Source organism: Schistocerca americana, chromosome 2 (genome assembly GCF_021461395.2).
Source record: "Schistocerca americana isolate TAMUIC-IGC-003095 chromosome 2, iqSchAmer2.1, whole genome shotgun sequence".
Taxonomy (NCBI): Eukaryota; Metazoa; Arthropoda; class Insecta; order Orthoptera; family Acrididae; genus Schistocerca; species Schistocerca americana.
Genome location: NC_060120.1, coordinates 1,110,686,159 through 1,110,702,493, shown reverse-complemented (window position 1 = coordinate 1,110,702,493; position 16,335 = coordinate 1,110,686,159). Strand labels below are relative to the sequence as shown.

The window sequence follows — 16,335 nt, the reverse complement described above, 5'->3', positions numbered from 1 at the left end:
GAGTAAATTTCAGAGGGGTTGATATCATTATCACTCACTCCGTCTTCAGGTCACGAGTGGTCTACCGGAACCATCCGACCGCCGTGTCATCCTTAGAGGAATATGCGGATAGGAGGGGCGTGGGTCAGCACACCGCACTCCCGGTCGTTATGATGGTATTCTTGACCGAAGCCGCTACTATTCGGTCGAGTAGCTCCTCAATTGGCATCACGAGGCTGAGTCCACCCCGAAAAATGGCAACAGCGCATGGTGCCTGGATGGTCACCCATCCAAGTGCCGGCCACGCCCAAAAGCGCTTAACTTCGGTGATCTCACGGGAACCGGTGTATCCACTGCGGAAAAGCCGTTGCCCCTTGATATCATTATGGACAATGCATATTGGTTTTCCAGATTAAGTTGTTTGATTTTTTTGGATTACAGTAAAACTGATTAAGCACACCGTTTGCTCAACAACACAGCACACAGTAAATTTGCATAACACAAACATTATGAATTTCATAATGATTGGCAAACAAGAACACAAAACTTTATAAAGAACATTACAGTATCTGTTGTGTTTATTAAACTTACGGAAAAACGCCACGAGCGTATGCAACATCCTTATATTTTTAGGCAGATTCGTGTGTTTCAGAAGTTGTACTTTACATATTAAACAGAAATTCATACTGTCATTATTATCATTACACAAAGCTATACAAAGCTTCATAGCGACTTATTTGCCAGAAATGTCTTTATTAGTTCAACTGTTCAAATGTGTGTGAATTCCTAAGGGCCCAACTGCTGAGGTCATCGGTCCGTAGACTTATACACAACTTAAACTAACGCAAACTAACTTATGCTAAGAACAACACACACACCCATGCCCGAGGGAGAACTCGAACCTCCGACGGTAGGGTCGCGCAATTCATGACATGGGGCCCTAATCCGAGCGGTCACTCCGCGCGGCTGTTTTTAATAGCTCACCCCTTGAAAACAGAAACGCATGTTGAGCCATGCTGCGGCTCGCGTTGGTGCCGTAGCTAGGTTGGCATCGATTAGTTGGTATAGTTACGGTTGTCGTCTTACGAGGGCAGTTCAATAAGTAATGCAACACATTTTTTTTCTGAAACAGGGGTTGTTTTATTCAGCATTGAAATACACCAGGTTATTTCCCAATCTTTTAGCTACACAACAGTATTTTTCAACGTAATCTCCATTCAATGCTACGGCCTTACGTCACCTTGAAATGAAGGCCTGTATGCCTGCACGGTACCATTCCACTGGTCGATGTCGGAGCCAACGGCGTACTGCATCAATAACTTCTTCATCATCCGCGTAGTGCCTCCCACGGATTGCGTCCTTCATTGGGCCAAACATATGGAAATCCGACGGTGCGAGATCGGGGCTGTAGGGTGCATGAGGAAGAACAGTCCACTGAAGTTTTGTGAGCTCCTCTCGGGTGCGAAGACTTGAGTGAGGTCTTGCGTTATCATGAAGAAGGAGAAGTACGTTCAGATTTTTGTGCCTACGAACACGCTGAAGTCGTTTCTTCAATTTCTGAAGAGTAGCACAATACACTTCAGAGTTGAGCGTTTGAACATGGGGAAGGACATCGAACAGAATAAACCCTTCAGCGTCCCAGAAGACTGTAACCATGACTTTACCAGCTGAGGTTATGGCTTTAAACTTTTTCTTGGTAGGGGAGTGGGTGTGACGCCACTCCATTGATTGCCGTTTTGTTTCAGGTTCGAAGTGATGAACCCATGTTTCATCGCCTGTAACAATCTTTGACAAGAAATTGTCACCCTCAGCCACATGACGAGCAAGCAATTCCCCACAGATGGTTCTCCTTTGCTCTTTATGGTGTTCGGTTAGACAACGAGGGACCCAGAGGGAACAAACCTTTGAATATCCCAACTGGTGAACAATTGTGACAGCACTACCAACAGAGATGTCAAGTTGAGCACTGAGTTGTTTGATGGTGATCCGTCGATCATCTCGAACGAGTGTGTTCGCACGCTCCGCCATTGCAGGAGTCACAGCTGTGCACGGGCGGCCCGCACGCGGCAGATCAGACAGTCTTGCTTGACCTTGCGGCGATGATGACACACGCTTTGCCCAACGACTCACCATGCTTTTGTCCACTGCCAGATCACCGTAGACATTCTGCAAGCGCCTATGAATATCTGAGATGCCCTGGTTTTCCGCCAAAAGAAACTCGATCACTGCCCGTTGTTTGCAACGCACATCCGTTACAGACGCCATTTTAACAGCTCCGTACAGCGCTGCCACCTGTCGGAAGTCAGTGAAACTACACGAGAAGAAGCGGGAATGTTTGAAAATATTCCACAAGAAATTTCCGGTTTTTTCAACCAAAATTGGCCGAGAAAAAAAATGTGTTGCATTACTTATTGAACTGCCCTCGTATTTTTGTGTACATTGGCGCCACTCCATTATCAAGCGTTGTCTGTCCACTAGTGGCAGCAGCGGCGGTTATCGATATCTAGTAACTATGGTTCTATCTTTGGGGGGACGTTGTGGTGTTTCTGGGAGATGTGAGTCGGCAGTGCGGTTGGGGAGGGACGAGCAGCCAGGTCCGCGCAGCGCGCGACCACTCCGGGACCACTGGCGGCACGCGTGCTCTGCCCAATGGAAGGGCTGCAGTGGCGGGGGGTACAACCTCACTGTCAACCGGACCCAGGAAGTTTATGCTGAGTGGACCTTAAGTCAAGTAGTGAAACCTCCACCATTGGGAGATCGCGCCATTTACTTGTGTGTTGCTGCTCGCAGTGTCATCGAGACGAAGAGAAGCGAGTGGAGCGTTTGGGGAAGGCGAACCTAATTAGCCTTCCTCTACTTCTTGTTATTAATTTATGCATTCTATATGTTCTTATTTGTGAAATTCAACCAGTGGTATTTTTCCTGCCTAGTGGCCGCTAACGCCCCAATTACCTGCCCTGGAGCTTAGAGTGTGTTATGGCAGTGTACTTTTCCTCGCCTTGCCACTGCTGTCATGTAAGACGTGTAGTTCGATAGCTTCATTCATTGATTTGTGGACCAGGTGGTGTGTGTGTGTGTGTTTTTCCTACCCTGGTAGTAGTGGCTCCTTTCTGCTTCCGGATACTCTATATACCGGAGTCTGAATATGTATTGCTGACCGCCGGTTCCAGCTTGGGTGTGTTATTCCATCGTTGCATTGGTTGGTTCAAATGGCTCTGAGCACTATGGGACTCAACTCCTGTGGTCATAAGTCCCCTAGAACTTAGAACTACTTAAACCGAACTAACCTAAGGACATCACACACAACCATGCCCGAGGCAGGATTCGAACCTGCGACCGTAGTGGTCGTGCGGTGCCAGACTGTAGCGCCTTTAACCGCTCGGCCACTCCGGCCGGCTCGTTGCATTGGTCATCGGACGTTAGGTAGACTCGGCAAATGATTATTGGCCGTGCGTTTAAACTGCCACTAGTCTGAGTTACCATTTCGTGAAGTGAATGCAACTGTTGGCTGCCTGTCTCATCGCTTGCGAAATTTAGAGGGACTTTTCCAGGTCGATCCTTGGAGCAATGTCTGCCCCCCCCCCCTTTTTCCTTGGTTTGGTCAGATTAAAAAAAAAAATTAATAGAAGTAATTTCAAGTCTGAAGGTGTTTAACTAGTTCTTAAAGCATTGATATTCAGGCCCTCAGCCGTGAAACAGTTTTACAGTTTTTAAATTATTACTACTGGGGGCCTTCATCCGAGAAATCGTTTGAATTTGTTGTCATTAAGGTCTTCAGCCGTGGGTGTTACTTGTCTTAAACATTTTAACTAGACAATTGTATTATAGCAGTGCCATTTTGATGAATGTTCTTTTAAAAATATTTTAATAACTGTAAATGCAGGTTGAAGTAGAAGAAGTTTAACTGGTTCTTGAGATTGCTATTCAGGCCTTCAACCGTGAAACCGTTTTAAATTATCACTATGCCGGCCTTCAGCCGAGACATGGTTTGAATTTGCTGTCATTAAGGCCTTCAGCCGCAGAACACTTCTTAATTTATTGTCACCTTTTATTTGTTGTTGTTTCCAAATAATGCGTACGAGATTGAAAAATAAAGTAACCAACAGCAATTGATTACGGCCCCGTCCACAATCGTGACCCAATCCTGCCTTCCTTGGAACCAGGTCACACATGTCATGTCATAAATCAGCTTTTCCGGTATTCCTGAGTTGGCCAGACCCAGTAATAATTAATAACTCACAGGGAGGTACGCAGTATTTACTATACTCCAGTTACGATCACTTCAGCGTGTCAAGTGATACGGACTAGCCATCAGCCAATTCTAAATCATTCTTGAGCGCGCCTCGTATTCCCTGTGTTTCCTGTTTTGTAGGTACGTGTCGGCCCTCTTCTAGCATGGCATTTGCATGCTGGCAATACTGCCCCTACCGCTCGAGTCTATCAGTCACAAAGTTATTGTAATCGGAGTATAAGTCCAAAGTACTCTCGTACAGTTTGTTTTGATGACCCGTCCGGCTTAAATATAACATATGGCTCTCGCAGCGATTATAAGCGTTCTGTAGGGCAGTGACTCACTGAACGTGGCAAGAAGGACGCAGACAAATTCACTGCCGTCGATGTTTATTGCTGCACCCCAGCTACTCTAAAATAGTCTGAGGAGGACTGCAGTGGAGCTCGCTACTAAGGTCCTTGCGTCCCTACTATGCACAGTCGTGTCTCGATGCCGTGACGCAACTGCGTTTTTTTTGCTGGGATTCGCTTCTTCATCTCAACCGCTCCACTGCGGGCGCCGTGTTCCCCCACCACCCCAGACCGCGGCAAGTATTCCAAACTCGGGCGGCCAGCAGCCGGATATTAAAAACCTGTCTGGCGTCATATAATAACAGCATCTCTGCCAGCGGGGAAGCCTCGTCATTTCTCTGTAAGATACTCCCATAGGCATGTAAAGCAGTGGAATAAGTTCACCGTCAGAGCCTGGGGTAAGATATGCATGTAACACGCAACGAGCGATCGAATTACAAATCCAGACTTTTCTTTCTCTTATGTATAATATCCAAAGCTTTATGTACCACATCGAAAAAAAAGAAGTCAGGTTATTAGCTTTTTTTTGTTTGCAGTTATACCCTGTTCACTTTATATTTACCGACGGCAAACCACGAATATAAACTTCGTTACTTACAGACGGGACGATGGCCTTCGACAATGTTCGACAATGCACCATTGACGCTCATGGCCTTGCAATGTACAGTCCCGTTAATGCTGCGTATTCTTAGCTTCTGCTGAAATGGATAGTCAACGCGCAGATACACGCTATTGAAGAGTAAGCTCATGTGCAAAACTGTCGACAAATAATAGTCCAGTTCTGTGAAGAAAACAAACGGAAAGGTTTGCTAATACCGTTATGGAGAGAGCAGTAGACGCAGTAGGAAACAGTGTAAGGACATTGCGTAATGTTGTGAATGATGTTACGAAAGCCAGACGGAGTTGTCACGAAATACTGACACCAAGGAAGGAGCAATTGATAAAGAAAACGAAGTCTCTCGAGGGCTTTGGTAACTGTTTAGTGAGATGAGAGTTCTTACAATATTAACGACGTAGAAAAAGAAATACAGACATTAACTTCACAAGGAAGTAATTCACTCTATGGAAAATTTTTAAAGGTATGGCATTTCATTTGAATATTGTAAAAATAGAAGACCGTTTCTGGATGAGAGGGAGGACATTGTACCATTCCTTAGAACAGTGGGAAAAAACGAAAAAGGTGTGACGAAACGCGTCATGTATACCGATGAAGTATGGATGCGTACCCACTATTAATGCAGCATAGTGAAGTAGTGGTGTGATGAAAAATGAAAGTTCTGGACAAAGAGCAGTAGTGATTCACTGATTCACACGGCAGGAGAAATGGGGTTCATCGAGGGTGTGGAAAGTTCATCCATGATTCGTGATCTGCGTAGGAACATTATTACAACGAAATGAAACTGAAAATTGTTTAAAATGGTTGCAAGAGCCCTAATGCCAAATACTCCAGCTGGACGTATTGTAGTAGCAGACAATGTACCCTACCATTCTGCTCGCAAAAAGAAACCGCCTAATATTTCTTCTCTTAAAACAAATATACAGTCATCGCTGACTAAGTACAAAATTCCGTTCGGGGCGGAGTGAGCTCATGGAAGTTGTGAAACGTTACAGGCATAAGCCAGCATATACAGTAGGTAGAGTACTGAAATAATCAGGGAAAGGGACTTACAATGTTAAACCTTCCACCCTACATTTGTGATCTGGACCCCATCCAACTGATCCGGAATTTAACAAAACAGAAAATTTCAGCGGACAGTGTCTGCAGCGTTACACTTAAACAAACGACTCCGGCTGCAATGGAGAGCATAACGAAATTTCGTCGCGTTGTTCTGAGGATGTGGCTGACGAAGCAGATCCAGACTCGCAGACAGCTGCTTCAGACGTCAGAAGCGGCTCAATCGAAACAGCAGATGCGACAGAATTGTGCGCAGAACAGCTACGTGTTCAGCCATTACATATCGGGCAAACTTATTGTGCACGCTTGTTACGCAGTATCTCGCCACGTAACTCTTTAAATGTCAACTTCTTGATTATAAAATAAATTTTATTTTCACACACTTGTCTGTAAAATGTTTTAATGTCAAATGCACTTTTATCTTTGTTCGCCTATCTTAGTTACTAGATCATACACCAAAAGTTCTATTTGATTTTTGTCCCCGTAGAATACTGTATTAATAGGAAATGTATTTTTATATGATACACGCCAAGCTCAAGTTATTGGATCGTAAAATATGTTTTATTTTAACGTCGGACCTTTTTCTGCAGAAGAATGTGTTAACAGCAAATGCATTACACATGCGCTTCAGTTATTGTGTTACGACCTTTTTTTCGCTTCTAACGCATTCATGTAGTAGAACGCATTGAAACCGAACGTAGCGTTGTCTCCTAAGCTCACAACTGCATTTTTGACCGTTAATCAGCTGATTGACATAGTGGAAATAACCTATGCTGTTTTGTTTTGTCTCGTCTAGCGTCGTGCTAATGAACTGTAACGCAGAGATTTTAATGTATGTCGCAACTACGTACGCTAACTGACTTAACTGTAATCAAACAAACAATTTATGACCTAATTTTTTGTCGAAGTTGTAATGACAATTTTGTGACTATCCCTCATATTTACTACAAAATATTCCATTAAATGTTTTACACTTTCTAATGAATGTCTTCTTATATGTCTTTTTTCCTCTACATCTCGTTTCACTGTTCCATTAAGCTTTCTAGACTGCCGTAGCATACTTTTCACTAACGTATTCCTTCCTACAGTGCACGTTTTCCATCTAATTTCTACTTATCTTTCATTGTCGTAAGTGTTCGTTCCATACGTTTTCTGCCCAGTTAACATTGCGCAACAGTTTATTGTACATTACATTAACAGCTTTTTCTTATAAAGATTTCCCGTGATCGACATATTGTTTCCAACCCATAACTGCGCTCCAGTACCTGTTTCCCTCAGTTCTCTGTCAATATCTGATACCAGCAGAGGTCCTTTCTTGATGAAACCCTTCTTCATCTTCTACACTCAACTTCCATATTCCTCACTTCGGACGTCTTGCAGACTCTTGCCGGCCGGAGTGGCCGTGCGGTTCTAGGCGCTGCAGTCTGGAGCCGAGCGACCGCTACGGTCGCAGGTTCGAATCCTGCTTCGGGCATGGATGTGTGTGATGTCCTTATGTTAGTTAAGTTTAATTAGTTCTAAGTTCTAGGCGACTGATGACCTCAGAAGTTAAGTGGCATAGTGCTCAGAGCCATTTGAACCATTTTGCACACTCTTGTTTCGTAGATACGAGAAACCATTACTTTTTGTACTAAAGTGCCTTTGCCAGTTGTGATGTTAAGCAACTCAGTATTCTCCTCTTTACTTCCTCTTAGTTACGTTAATGCTTAAACCATATTGTGTACTACAGTATGCTGTCCGTTAAGTTCAGTATGTCTTTTCCTCTTTGACTGTAAAGGCTACCTCTTCTACGAAACTAAGCATTTTTCTGCCTTAGCATCTGCTCAGCGTGCACTTTTGTATGCTTGCTCCTGTGACTCGCTGAGCTAAACGTACTGTACCAAAAAATGGTACAGCTATTAGCTGAAGTACCAAAACTATACAAAAAGTGATGACGATATTCTAATACACGCAAAGGAGACATGTACGAACAAAGCTTATATCACATTGTGTTACAAAATTAAAAATATATGAGTATAAAGGTCAAAACAGTACACCAAGTGAGTACAGGTACAGACAGATTACTGTTGTAGATAGACAAAAGTAGGGAGGGTGGTGAATGTGACAAATAGGAGAAGGACTTGGAGTGCAGAATGGAGGAAGGGAACAATGTACTGGTAATGTGGAGTAATGGAAAGCAGTTACACAATTTACAACAAACTCATCATATTGTAGTGAGAATAATGTTAAATGACTATTGCAACGTTAGGAACGGTGAGTAATCAAACTGTATTTTTTCATTAAGGATTAAGTCAGGATTCTATGACTGGTGTTTATTAATACCCAGAATTTACAGAAACAATCTTTAGCTTTTATTTGATCTATGGAGGACATCGCATTTAATAACATAAGGATAGCATTCATTCAGAACATTCTTTGAAAGGTGATATCATTTTTTCTTGACCTCCAGTCTAGTCTGATTATTAACGAGCATATATTTTGGCACATAAACTGCAGGAAGTCCTGTAACTTCCACTCTGCTCCAAAGGTGTAATCTTTATCTTTAGTGTTGAACAGAATGTGAGCAATAGTATTCCTAGCGTAGAAAAGAGCTGTATGTTTCCTACAGTATAGTTTGCTGATAACTACCTGAGAAGTCCTACCTCCGAACTTCTTATAAGCTGAAATGTGTATGACCAATTTCTAACAAAAATTTTTAGAAAGAGAGACCCTGATTTCAGCAGCACAATATATAATTATGGAAATACGATTCTGCCCTCTGCTTCACGTCTCCTGCGCAGCAAGCTACGTAAATTTAAGTATTAACTGTGTTTTTCTTACTTGTCACTTCTTTTTCCGTGTGTTTTTGCTTTTAGATAGCTTTAATTTTCGAGTACTAGTGATAGTGTTCCATAGATTTCGTGTTTGTTTTGAATATAGTCCAGAGACATTTAGTGCATATTTTCATTGTTTCCGACAAGAAGTGGCTAGTAACCACAATTTAGTCAACTATCAGCCGCCTTTAGTGAATTAGCAGTCTAGTTAAAAGTTGATTACTTAACTCTCTACAGTAAATTGTTGATTTCTTAGGATGGGCAGGATATGTGACTGCTGTGTTCGGACGCAGGAGGAGCTGGCCACTGTTCGCGAACAGCTGAACATGCTGATGGCCACGGTCAGCTGACTTCAGGCTGCTGCCTCGGAGTGTAACGGCAGTGGGGAGTCTGGTGCGTCGCATGGTACACTCCAGGTGTTACTTGCTTCACCCACGGTCCCTGCTGTCGAGACATCTTCGCGGGTACCGGGCGCGGTTGGGCCACCCTCTCCCCAAGTAGAGTGGCGGGTTCAGCGGCGTTCGCGGCGCACGAGGCGGAGGGTCAATGTGGAGGCTGGCCGTGTGGGATCGCCCGCTCTGCCTGTGAGTGGAAAGTGGCCGCTCCTTCAGCACGGTCCGAGCAGGCACACGGGGGGGAGGGGTTTATTAGTTATTGGGAGCAACGTTAGGCGGGTGATGGAGCCCCTTAAGAAAACAGCGGAAAGGTCGGGGAAGAAGGCCAGTGTTCACCACGTCTGCTTGCCGGGGGGTCTCATCCGAGATGTGGAGGAGGCCCTGCTGGCGGCGATAGAGAGCACTGGGTGCACCCGACTGCAAATTGTTGCTCATGTCGGCACCAATTAGTCCTGCCGTCTGGGTTCAGAGGTCATCCTCAGTTCATACAGGGGGTTGCAGGAGTTGGTGAATGCGGAAAGCCTCACTCGCGGGGTGGAATCTGAGCTAAATATTTGTTGTGTCAATCCTAGAACCGATCGCGATCCTCTGGTTTGGAGTGGAAGGCTTTAACCAGAGGCTCTGACGATCCTGCGGAGATCTGGAGTGCAAATCTCTCAATCGCCGCTTTCGGGTGGATAAACGTAGGGTCCCCTGAAATAGGTCAGACGTGCAATACATGCAGGAAGCGGCTACAAGTGTAGCGGAATACGTGTGGAGTGCACATGTGGGTTTTTTAGGTTAGGGAATTCCCTCGCTAGGCCCGACAAGACGCTTCCTGAAACATGACAAGATAGCAGTAGGCAAAATCAACAGGGAATGACAATTTAATGTGGTAATAGTAAACTGCAGGAGCGTCTATAGAAAGGTCCCAGAACTGCTTTCATTAATAAACGGTCACAATGCCCACATAGTACTAGGGACGGAAAGTTGGCTGAAACCAGATGTAAACAGTAATGAAATTCCAAACTCAGATTGAAATGTATACCGCAGAGACAGGCTGGACAGCGAAGGGCGAGGCGTGTTTATAGCGATAAGAAGTGCAATAGTACCGAAGGAAATTGACGGAGATCCGAAATGTGAAATAATTTGGGCAGAGGTCACGGTTAAAGTAGGCTCAAATATGGTAATTAGATGTCTCTATAGGTCCCCACGCTGAGCAGCTGTTGTGGCAGAAAAATTGAAGGAAAATTTGGAAAATATTTCGAGTAGATTTCCAGATCATGTTATAGTATTGGGTGGAGGTTTTAATTTACCAGACATAGACTGCGAGGCTCAAATGTTTATAACGGGTGGCAGGGTCAAAAAATCCAGGGAAATTTTTTTAACTACCTTGAACAGTTAAACTGAGAACCGATTCGTGGCGATAACATATTAGACCTTATGGTGACAAACAGATCCGAACTATTTGAAACAGTTAATGCAGAACAGGTAATCAGCGATCATAAAGCGGTTACAGCATTGGTGATTTCAGCCGTAAATAGAAATATTACAAAAGGTAGGAAGATTTTTCTGTTTAGCAAAAGTGACAAAAAACAGATTTCAGTGTACTTGATGGTTCAAAACAAAAGTTTTATCTCAAGTACACATAGTGTTGAGGATCAGTGGACAAAGTTCAAAACCATCGTACAATATGCATTAGATGAGTATGTGCCAAGCAAGATCGTAAGAGATGGGAAAGAGCCACCGTGGTACAACAACCGAGTTAGAAAACTGATACGGAAGTAAAGGGAACTTCGCAGCAATCGTAAACATAGCCAAAGCCTTGCAGACAAACAAAAATTACACGAAGCGATGGTTGGTTGGTTGGTTGAGGTTTAAGGGACCAAACAGCAATGTCATCAGTCCCTTGTTTCAAATATGCGCCATTCCGCTAATGGGACAACTCAGTAAAGTCAGAACAATAAAACGGGAAAAGGGAAAAAACGTAAAAAGGCAGTCATGTTGTCATTGGTAAAAAACAAAAGGCGGGAAGTCGGAAAGAGAACGAACCCAACACTATGCTGAAGCAGCATAGGCAAGACCACCTGTGACTTAAAAGGTACAACTGCTATAATGTAGAAAGTACGTATGGGAATAGAAAGACTGACCAAGCCTTAAAAAAAAGAGTAAAAACAGAGTAAAAGGGGAAGAAAAGAGGAATTCGGTCAGGGAGGTGAATCAGGAATCTCCAAACCCTGCTTACAGTGGGAGACACCCAAACACTCACCGCCCCGCCCCAACACCAGAGAGAGATTAAAAACCTTAAAACTGAGAATAAAAACCACTTTCCCGGAGGAAACCGAGAACCAGAGAGATCATCCGGGAATCGTTAGCCAACATCAAAGGTAAAGTGTGGGGGAGCCTGTACTTAGCACGCAGAGCCAAAAGAAGGGGGCATTCAAACAAAATGTGGGCTACTGACTGGAAGGCTCCACAACCACAAAGTAGGGGTGGCTCATCACGCAAAAGAAAACCATGGGTCAACCGAGTATGGCCAATGCGGAGACGACACAGTGTGGTCGAGTCCTTTCGGGAGATGCGAAAGGAAGAACGCCACGGGCCTGGTGTCACCTTAATTGCACGAAGTTTATTAGACAGGGGAGTAGCCTCCCAAGAATTGGCCCATGACTGTGCGAAGTGGGATTTGATGTGAAGCCGTAAATCCGCTGCAGGAGGGGCTACAGAAAACGGGGGGTAAGTAACTGCTCCCCCAGCCAAACGATCTACACGAAGCGAAATGTAGTGTGAGGAGGGCTATGGGAGAGGCGTTCAACGAATTCGAAAGCAAAGTTCTATGTAATGACTTGGCAGAAAATCCTAAGAAATTTTGGTCTTATGTCAAAGCGGTAGGTGGATCAAAACAAAATGTCCAGACACTCTGTGACCAAAATGGTACTGAAACAGAGGATGACAGACTAAAGGCCGAAATAATAAATGTCTTTTTCCAAAACTGTTTCACAGAGGAAAATTGCACTGTAGTTCCTTCTCTAGATTGTCGCACAGATGATAAAATGGTAGATATCGAAACAGATGACCGAGGGATAAAAAAACAATTGCAGTCGCTCAAAAGAGGAAAGGCTGCTGGACCTGATGGGATACCAGTTCGATTTTACACAGAGTACGCGAAGGAACTTGTTCCCCCTTCTTTCAGCGGCGTAGCGTAGGCCTCTAGAAAAGCGTAGCGTTCTGAAAGATTGGAAAAGGGCACAGGTCATCCCAATTTCCAAGAAGGCACGTCGAACAGATGTGCAGAACTATAGATCTATTTCTCTAACGTCGATCAGTTGTAGAATTTCGGAACACGTATTATGTTCGAGTATAATGACTTTTCTGGAGACCATAAATCTACTCTGTAGGAAACAGCATGGGTTTCGAAAAAGACGATCGTGTAAAACCCAGCTCGCGCTATTCATCCACAAGACTCAGAGGACCATAGACAGAGGTCCCAGGTAGATGCCGTGTGTCTTGACATCCGCAAGGCGTGTGATATAGTTCCCCACAGTCGTTCAATGAATAAAGTAAGAGCATATAGACTATCAGATCAATTGTGTAATTGGATTGAAGAGTTACTAGATAACAGGACGCAGCATGTCATTCTCAATGGAGAGAAGTCTTCCGAAGTAAGAGTGATTTCAGGTGTGCCGCAGGGGAGGGTCGGAGGACTGTTGCTGTTCACAATATATACAAATGGCCTTGTGGATAACTTGGGAAGTTCACTGAGGCTTTATGCGGATGATGCTGTAGTATATCGAGAGGTTGTAACAATGGATAATTGTACTGAAATGCAGGAGGATCTGCAACGAATTGACGGATGGTGCAAGCAATGGCAATTGAATCTTAATGTAGACAAGTGTAATGTGCTGCGAATAGATAGAAAGAAAGTTCCCATATCTTTTAGCTACAATATAGAAGGTCAGCGACTGGAAGCAGTTAATTCCATTTATTATCTGGGAGTACCACCCGTGAACCATGGACCTTGCCGTTGGTGGGGAGGCGTGCGTGCCTCAGCGATACAGATAGCTGTACCGTAGGTGCAACCACAACGGAGGGGTATCTGTTGAGAGGCCAGACAAACATGTGGTTCCTGAAGAGGGGCAGCAGCCATTGCAGTAGTTGCAGGGGCAACAGTCTGGATGATTGACTGACATGGCCTTGTAACACTAACCAAAACAGCCTTGCTGTGTTGGTACTGCGAATGGCTGACGGCTGAAAGCAAGAGGAAACTACAGCCGTAATTTTTCCCGAGGGCCTGCTGCTTTACTGTATTATTAAATGATGATGGCATCCTCTTGGGTAAAATATTCCGGAGGTAAAATAGTCCCCCATTCGGATCTTCAGGCGGGCACTACTCAAGAGGACGTCGTTATCAGGAGAAAGAAAACTGGCGTTCAACGGATCGAAGCGTGGAATATCAGATCCCTTCATCGGGCAGGTAGGTTAGAAAATTTAAAAAGGGAAATGCACAGGTTAAAGTTAGATATAGTGGGAATTAGTGAAGTTCGTTGGCAGGAGGAACAAGACTTTTGGTATGGCGAATACAGGATTATAAATACAAAATCAAATAGGGGTAATGCAGGAGTAGGTTTAATAACGAATAAAAAAATAGGTTTGCGGGTAAGCTACTACAAACAGCATAGCGAACGCATTATTGTAGCCAAGATAGACACGAAGCCCATGCCTACTCCAGTAGTACAAGTTTATATGCCAACTAGCTCTGCAGATGACGAAGAAATTGAAGAAATGTATGATGAAATCAAAGAAATTATTCAGATAGTGAAGGGAGACGAAAATTTAATAGTCATGGGTGACTGGAATTCGGTAGTAGGAAAAGAGAGAGAAGGAAACGTAGTAGGTGAACATGGATTGGGGCTAAGAAATGAAAGAGGAAGACACCTGGTAGAATTTTGCAAAGAGCATAACTTAATCATAGCTAACACTTGGTTCAAGAATCATAAAAGAAGGCTGCATACATGGAAGAAGCCTAGAGATACTGACAGGTTTCAGATAGATTATGTAATGGTAAGACAGAGATTTAGGAACCAGGTTTTATATTGTAAGACATTTCCAGGGGCTGATGTGGACTCTGACCACAATGCATTGGTTATGAACTATAGATTAAAACTGAAGAAACTGCAAAATGGTGGGAATTTAAGGAGATGGGACTTGGATAAACTGACTAAACCAGAGGTTATACAGAGTTTCAGGGATAGCATAAGGGAAAAATTGACAGGAATGGAGGAAAGAAATACAGTAGAAGAAGAATGGGTAGCTCTGAGGGATGAAATAGTGAAGGCAGCAGAGGATCAAGTAGGTAAAAAGACAAGGGCTAGTAGAACTCCTTGGGTAACAGAAGAAATATTGAATTTAATTGATGAAAGGTGAAAATATAAAAATGCAGTAAATGAAGCAGGCAAAAAGGAATACAAACGTCTCAAAAATGAGATCGACAGGAAGTGCAAAATGGCTAAGCAGGGATGCCTAGAAGACGAATGTAAGGATGTAGACGCTTATATCACTAGGGGTAAGATAGATATTGCCTAAAGGAAAATTAAAGAGACCTTTGGAGAAAAGAGAACCACTTGTACGAATGTCAAGAGCTCAGATGGAAACCCAGTTCTAAGCAAATAAGGGAAAGCAGAAAGGTGGAAGGAGTATATAGAGGGTCTATACGAGGGCGATGTACTTGAGGACAATATTATGGAAATGGAAGAGGATGTAGATGAGGATGAAACGGGAGATATGATACTGCGTGAAGAGTTTGACAGAGCACTGAAAGATCTGAGTCGAAACAAGGCTCCGGGAGTAGATAGCATTCCATTAGAACTACTGACGGCCTTGGGAGAGCCAGTCCTTACAAAACTCTACCATCTGATGAGTAAGATGTATGAGACAGGCGAAATACCCTCAGACTTCAAGAAGGATATAATAATTGCAATCTCAAAGAAAGCAGGTGTTGGCAGATGTGAAAATTACCGAACTATCAGTTTAATAAGCCACAGCTGCAAAATACTAACGCGAATTCTTTACAGACGAATGGAAAAACTAGTAGAAGCCGACCTCGGGGAAGATCAGTTTGGATTCCGTAGAATTACTGTAACACGTGAGGTAATACTGACCCTACGACTTATCTTAGAAGCTAGATTAAGGAAAGGCTAACTTACGTTTCTAGCATTTGTAGACTTAGAGAAAGCTGGAATACTTTTTTTCAAATTCTGAAGGTGTCAGGGGTAAAATACAGGGAGCGAAAGGCTATTCACAATTTGTACAGAAACCAGATGGCAGTTATAACAGTCGAGGGACATGAAAGGGAAGCAGTGGTTGGGAAGGGAGTGAGAGTGTTGTAGCTTTTCCCTGATGTTATTCAATCTTTATATTGAGCAAGCAGTGAAGGAAACAAAAGAAAAATTTGGTGTAGGTATTAAAATCCATGGGGAAGTAATAAAAATTGAGGTTTGCTGATGATATTATAATTCTGTCAGAGACAGCAAAGGACTTGGAAGAGCAGTTGAACGGAATGGATAGTGTCTTGACAGGAGGATACAAGATGAACATCAACAAAAGCAAAACGAGGATAATGGAATGTAGTTGAATTAAGTCGGGTGATGCTGAGGGAGTTAGATTAGCAAATGAGACACTTAAAGTAGTAAAGGAGTTTTACTATTTGGGGAGCAAAATAACTGATGATGGTAAAATGGCAATGCAAACTTTTCTGAAGAAGAGAAATTTGTTAACATCGAGTATAGATTTAAGTGTCAGGAAGCCATTTCTGAAAGTATTTGCATGGAGTGTTGCCATGTATGGAAGTGAAACATGGACGATAAATAGTTTGGACAAGAAGAGAATAGAAGCTTTCGAAATGTGGTGCTGCAGA

General features: G+C 43.5%; 1 pseudogene; it reads right to left on the bottom strand.

The window, feature by feature from the left end:
* Window positions 1-234: 234 nt before the first annotated feature.
* Window positions 235-351, bottom strand: LOC124596972 (annotated as a pseudogene).
* Between the last annotated feature and the right edge of the window lie 15,984 nt (window positions 352-16,335).